Genomic DNA, 7,557 nt, shown 5'->3' on the forward strand with positions numbered 1-7,557 from the left:
AATGAAAAAAATTATTAAAAGGTTTATTTTTAAAATTGTTTTAGTTAATATATATATATATATATATATATAATATATTTTATATATATATATATATATATATTTTTGTATATATATATGCATATAAAACCCACAATACACACACACACCACAACACACACACACACACACACAACATATAATAATATATATTATATAGTATTAATATATATATATATAAAATATATATATTATATAATATATATATATATAATATTATATTTTAATATATATAAAATATATATGACAGCGACTTGTGTTGTCCTGAACCAGGTGACTACACCGGTGCTGCACCATCGTAAAAACTTCTGCTTTTACATCCGGGAATGCCCCCACAACCTCCTCGGTTTGGATTTCCTTATGGCAAAACCCCAGCGATCTCAACCTTGACATCAATAAACCGACGCTTTGCATTTATCAGTTGCCAAGCCCGTAACAAAGGGCTACACTTTAATGATGAGCCACCTCCATCAACGGCATGAATACGGTCCACCGTGGCTGACACTGGTTTTTTGCGACTTCCTGTCCATTACGGAAGAAGAAAGAAAGTCACTCGGATTACAGACGGAGGAGCTGGAGGAACCTATCCGTACGAATCGTAGAGTGGCATCCGAGTGCATATACCGCGTGGCTAAGGACGTGAGAGGGGAAAGGGAAAAGGGAAAGACGGTGACGGCCACAACGTGTGTCTTTACTGATGATCGACCCATGGTCGGAAGGGGGTTTTCCTCATGGGAGAACTTTTTCGGTTCGAGGAGGAGGGCTGTGGAGGCTGACTTTCCCCGACGGGGCGAGGAGGAGGGTTTAGTGAGCGGAAAGTCCGCTGCGGCGTTTGTTTGCGAGTGGTATCACGAGAGAGCAACACAGTCGTGAGCAAAACAAGTCAAGGGAAAAGAGTAAAAAAGAATAGATGAAAGGAAAAGACAGGAAGCAAAATCCCAATCAGGCAAGGGTGGCACTGCCAAAAAACGCTCAGTAGTGTACTAAAAATAGGCCGTGGTGGCCGAGTGGTTTTGAGCGTCGGACTAAAAGACTGTCACGACGGCAACCCGAGTTCGAGGGTTCGAGTCACCGGCCGGTGCGTTTTTCCCTTTAGGCAAAAAAATTCCCCTCGTTTTGCCTACCTCCATGGGGGGTCAACCACCCAAGCAGTGCTGGCCCCAACCCCGGAAGATAGAAGAAGTGCCTAAAAGGTAACCCGGCACTCTCCGTGGAAATAACTGGGGCCCCTACCCGACTCACTCCAAAGCATCAAAAACATAAATACTATAGTATTGCTTGACCACGGCGATTCAAACAGAACCTACCGTATAAGAAAAAAAAAAAAAATAAAAAAATAAATAAAAAAAAACATAACTCCCCCCCATACGCGCGCGCGCGCGCACACACCCCACACCACGCACACACACCACACACCCCATATATTATTATAATATTATATTATATATATTATATATTATAATATATATACACACACACAAATATAATCAAATTTAATATAAATATTATATTTAATATATATATATATATTTTATTTAAAATATATAAAAATATTATACCCCCACCATACATAATATACAAAATATATTTATTATTATATATATTAATTTAAAAATATTTTAATATATATATATATATATTATATATACATAATGCGTATATATATATTATATATTTATATTAATTTTATATATATATATATATATATATAAATATATATATGTATGTAGCATATTATTTTTAATATTCATTATTTATACATATATATATTTTATATATTATATATAAATATATATATATATATATTATATGTATGTATGATAATAAAAATATATATATAAATTATATATTATAATATAAATATTTTAAATTTTTTAAAATATTATATATTTTAAAAATTATTATATATATATGTAGATAATATATATATATAATATTTATATATATATTATTATATAATATATATATATATATATATATATATTTGTATAAATGAAAGAAAAATAAATAAATAAAAAGTTATGTATATGAATATATATATATTATAAAATTTTAAAATTTTATATTAAATAATATTTAAAATTATGTTGTGTGGTGTGTGTGGGGGGTGTGTGTTTGTGTGTGTGTTTATTCATATGTTTTTCAATTTTCTAGTAATTTTTGGTATCGTTACCCGCAGTATGTTTATTCTTTAATGCTTGCATTTATGTGTAAGAAATTTTTCATTCGAAAATAAAGTAGTTTTCTATTAAATTAAACCAAATTTTTTTTCTGGGGAAATTAATAAAAATCGACAGTATGGCTGCTATTAATAAAAAAAAAACAGGGATTATGTCCTTTAAAAAAAACCCCAAACGCATTACTGAATGAATATTTTTTAAAAAATGCCATTTTACCCTTCAGAAAGGGGAATATTACCCCCCTTATAAAAAACCTTTGGTCTCCAACACACACACACACCCCAAACACAACACAACACACACCCCACACACACACAAACACACCACACACCAACCCAACCCACAACACACACCACCCCAAAACATATATATATATATATATAATATATATATAATAAATATATTTTAATATATGTATGATGAATATATATTTATATAAAATTAAATTATTATATATATAATATATAATATATATATATGGGTGTGTGTGTGTGTGGGGTTTTGGGGTGTTGGTGTGTGGGTGTGGTTTGTGTGTGTGTGTGTGGTGTGTGTGGTGTTGTAATGTATAGTATCTATGTATATGAAGCATACATACATTATAAAAAAATATTTTACGCTTTCAATGGTGTGTTTGTTTTTTTATATACACGCCCCAAATATTATTGCCCTGTAGACCAACATAATTAAAATTTGGTAAGGGGCTACAGAAAAAGTGCATTTTTTCCCTAGAGTTTATGTCAAAAATGTCAGCCTTGTAGAAAAATGTTTAAACCCAGACCCTTAATAAAAGTGGCGTAAAATTCGATCGGTTAAAGTTGCAATTGAAACACAAAAAAGTGAAAAACAAAAGGATTTTGTAGGAAAAATAAGTTAAAAATTTTATGTCAGGTTTTAAAAGAAAAAAGCGGGGCTTTTTTCTAGTTCAGGGGTTAATATATAAGATCAGTATGGCAAGAATATTCGGGGAAAATGAAAAAAAATACAAGTAGATCAAGTTTTTCACGTGAAATTGTTTTATACTCTGATACTGAAAATAACTCGTTTGGGCGATTTACACCAGGGTTTTCTCCTTTTACCTATAAAAACATATTTTTGACGAAGGTGAAAGAACCCATAAAGGGCCTTAAAACCATAGTGGTAAGGGGAAATCAATAGCCCTTATTCTAAGGCTGACCTATTGCAGATAAAGGGGAAAACTAAAAACTAACGAAAGGTTTAAATCAAGTCATCAAAAAATTGGGATGGAAATAAGTTTTTAAAAATGCAAAATTAGCAAATCGAAAAGAAAACGGCATGCAAGACGTGACAACTTGAATTCAAATTTAAAAATATACCATGAAGTTGTAAAAGAGTTTCAAATTTTTATAAATATAATATTATAATATATAAAATATAATATATATATATATATATATTATATATATATTATTTTATATATATATACATCGACTGGGGAGGGCATTATGACCTATTAGAGCATAAGAAGTCAGGGAAAAAAAAAAACCCAAAACTCGTTTAAATTCTGATTTCAAAAAAAACACTAAGAACATTGATTGCTTTGCAGGGTTTTGTCATTCCTGAGAAAAGAAATGAGAAGAGAATATATGTTTTGAATTAATCCTAAATAGTTTTACAATTCCTCATACATCACACGCAGAAAAGAGTATAAAAGCCCAAAAAGAAGCAAAAAAAGGTACCGTCATATTTAAAAGATGGGAAATTCTATTTCTGTTTACAGGATGTGGATAATTCTATTTCTGTTACCAGTGGCCCACGTGGATCCAAATGCCCAAAAATAAGAACCACCCCCCCGCGGGGGCGGGGGTCACTTTTTATCTGACCTCGTTTGACGGGGTTCGTGTGAAGCACCGACGCGGTAGGGTCCCCTCTCGCCTCCCTCCGGGGAGTTGTGAAGCTCCCACCGTAAGGTCGCCCCGCCCCTCTCCGGCAGCGACCGTGACCCCGCGGGGCCCAAAACCCCGTATAAAAAAACATGTCGGTTCTTATACGCGGGTTTTTCAACCCAGAAATAAGGAGTCAACCCGTTAACAAAATAACACCCTCTGTTCACCATTGTACTAAGGATGAGACCCCTTTTACAATCGGGTGGGGGGGTGGCGCTGCGCCCTTTCCCGGGCTCGCAGCATGACGCAAATTTTCGAAGAAAATCCGCTCGACCGCTTCATGACAGGGCTAAGAAAAAACACGAAGTACACTTTTGGGGGCCCCTTTCTTATTCTTTTCCCTTCCTTCCCCCATACATGTTTTTAAGCCGTTTTTTTTTGTTGGGTTAAAAGGTGCAAATGACAGAAAAATGGCCGTTCCCCAAATATTTTCCACCCAGATCGTTTTCCCCGTGCAAATCGAGTAGGATAAATAAACATGAATACGTTCGTTATAAGTAATTAATTTTTTTCTCTGTTTTTAGAGATTTTTTTGTTTCATCTGCAACAAATTTAAAACGCTTTCGTGATTTTATCTTATCACGAATACCATTTTTATCTTTCCAAACCCCTCGCCCCCGCCCTCCTGCCCTCATTTTCTTTTTTCCCTTTCGGGGCGGCGTGGGTGGGGTAATGACACTTGGTTCCCCTATTTGGAAGCAAACATATCATTTTTACTTGTTTTTTGGTGACACGTTCTATCGGCGCTAGAGGAAGCAGGTAAAAAAATTGTATTTTTTGGGATATAGCGTAGATTTTCCCCCCATATCTAGTGCCAGGATTGCCCATTTCCCCGGGGGTTGCGTAAACGCCTAATAGATCTCGCTCCGTGTTCGAGAATAGGTGCAATAAACCGAAGTTTTTGGCTTTCGGCTCCCTTTGAGTCGGTGTACCCGGGGTTTGTCCGTTAATTAATGTAGGACTGGGGTTTTAAAGCTAGAATCTTATTCGCTTTTTAATCACCCCTTTCTCACCCTTTAATCGCTGCATGTTTTGGGTCCCCCCCAAGGTTTGTGTGATTCGTGAATTATATATCCTTCGGGGAATTTGCGACCCCCATTACAGAAGAGAAGAGGCAGGGTTATTTTAAATTTGGTTTAATCGCTTCATCTATACGGCATTTGGGGATAGGATCCCCCCTTATTGGTTTTTTTGAAGTCGAAATTTCAAAGTAAATGTACCTCGGGAGTTAGATTTCTGACCCCCAGAAAATTTTTCTTGAAAAAATTTTTTGGGGAAAAATTTTTTCATTCACCATTCATTTATGCGAATTTGTCGAATCATTATATGTTGAATTTAATGGGTAGTTGAAAAAAAAACACAAAACCCAAAAGGGGATAAATTTTTTAAACACCCCCCCAAAAAAAAAAGGAAACAAAAAAACAATAGACCCAAAAAAAAGGATAAAAAAAATGAATTTTTTTTAGGCCGGCGTAAAGATTTATCTCTTTAAGCCGCAATTTTTTCTGTGCGTGTGTACAGCTACATTATTCTTACTGCGTGGACGACATGGTCAAATAGATCTTCGCGGATCGCCGATTTTCGTTCCCTATCTATTTCATATCTTCAGAGATGTATTGGGAGTCAAATAGGTCTATGCGGGCCCCTACTGACATCTCCCTCTTTTATTTTCTCTTTCCTTTGTGAAAATAAAAAAAAAAATGAAAAAAAAAAAAACAAAAAAAAGTTAAAAACCAAAAATTAAAAAACCGTAAAAAATTTTATGATAACCCGGGTGTGGAATTTCCCCCCACTTCTCGTTTTCCTTTCTTTTTTTCTTTCTCGGGGCCTTTCGTTATGATCTGGGTCCCCGACTTTTAAATTTCAGTCGGACCGACACGGACCGAAGGGGGACCCCTTTGGATGCGTAAAAAGGACGTCATCGAAATCGCCCCTAGGCCCAAACTGGATTTTTGTCAGAAAAAGGGGTTGCCTGCCAACTCCCCTAGTCCAGTGAAAAACCCCCCTTGCCGCAGGTATAGTCGCCCCAGAAAGCGGGCCGGCGGACGCCTCAGATCCCCGGCAACTCAGGAGTCGAGCGCGTATCAGCAGCCCCCAGTGCCGCCCCTGCCCCGACGCCGTAGATCCGGATGAAGGGTTACGAGGACGTGTGGACGCGAGAAGGGCCTGGGCGAGATTGTGAGGGACGTGTGGACAGGAGCCGCCCAGTTAGGGCCCGGGCCAGGACTACGAGGGGGTCAAGACAATCGAAGTCAAGGGGACCCGTGCGAGACTTTTGAGGACGTGTGGTAACAGGACGAGAGATTACCCAGGGACCAGGAGGATGAAGACAACATGGACGAGCACCCCGAAGATGAACCCGGGGCAAGCACGAGAACGAGACGACCAGCCAAGTTGGTCACCCCTTTAAGGGGGCCTCGAGAGAAGCGCCCAGTAGGGGGCCCAGCAAAATAAAATGGGATAATTCTATTTCTGTTACAGGATGTGGATAAATTTTTTTTGTTTCCCGTGGACCACGGGCTGTTTTTCCCCGTGGATCCAAAGCACAAATGAACCCCCCCTCGCGAGGGCGGAGGCACATTTTATATCTACCTCGTTTGACCGGGAAATTTTTTGTGAACGCCGACGCGGTAGGGGCACCTTCCCTCCCCCGGGGGATTCGGAAGCTCCACCGCACTAAGGTCAGCTCCGCCCCCTTCCGGGCAGCTGACCGTGACCTCCGCGCGCCCGATAACCCCCTATAATAAACATGTCGTGTTTTTTATACGCGGGTTAAACCCCCCAGAAAAAGGGGTCAAGCCCTTAAAAAGTATAACTACCCTCTGTTCACCATTGTACTAAGGATGATAGCCTTTTACACATAGACTAAGAGAAAGTTCCAGCGATATGGGCAGCTGGGTAGACAGGGCAGCAGTTTGGCTAAAATGATAATTAAAGGGAGTGCAGAGGGGAAAAGAAGAAGCAGACCGGAGAAACAGCGAATGGTAGCATCAAAGGGAAGGTCAAAGGGGGGACTAAACGAATTGAGGGTGATGTTGTGTGTGTTGTGTGGTGGGGGTGTTGTTTATTCATATGTTAGTTTCAATGTTTCTTGTAAATTTTTTGGGATCGTTTTCCCGGCAGTAGCTTATTCTTTTAAAGTTGCATTTTTTTGGTAAAAAATTTATGTTATTCGAGAATGAAGTATTTTTTCTTCTATTAAATTAAAACCAAATCTTTATTTTGTGATAATTAATACAAATCGACGTTGGGTGCTCATTTAAAGAAAAAAAAAAGGGATTTTGTCTTTTTTAAAAAGATCTACACATCGCATTACTGCAAAGAAAATAAGTTTTTAAAAGTCCTTTACCCTTCAAAACGGAAGGGGTTTATCCCCCGTATGAGAAAACCCTTGGTTCTCCCCCCCCCCCCCCCAAAACACACACACACCCCCC

The 7,557-nt window shown here is 37.8% G+C and overlaps 1 protein-coding gene across 1 annotated transcript in view; it reads right to left on the bottom strand.

Annotated features, from left to right (window-relative positions):
- Positions 1 to 7,557, bottom strand: part of LOC119582966 (vacuole membrane protein 1-like) — a 24,020-nt gene that overhangs the window by 4,291 nt on the left and 12,172 nt on the right.

Source organism: Penaeus monodon, chromosome 16 (assembly GCF_015228065.2).
Source record: "Penaeus monodon isolate SGIC_2016 chromosome 16, NSTDA_Pmon_1, whole genome shotgun sequence".
In the NCBI taxonomy this organism is placed as follows: Eukaryota; Metazoa; Arthropoda; class Malacostraca; order Decapoda; family Penaeidae; genus Penaeus; species Penaeus monodon.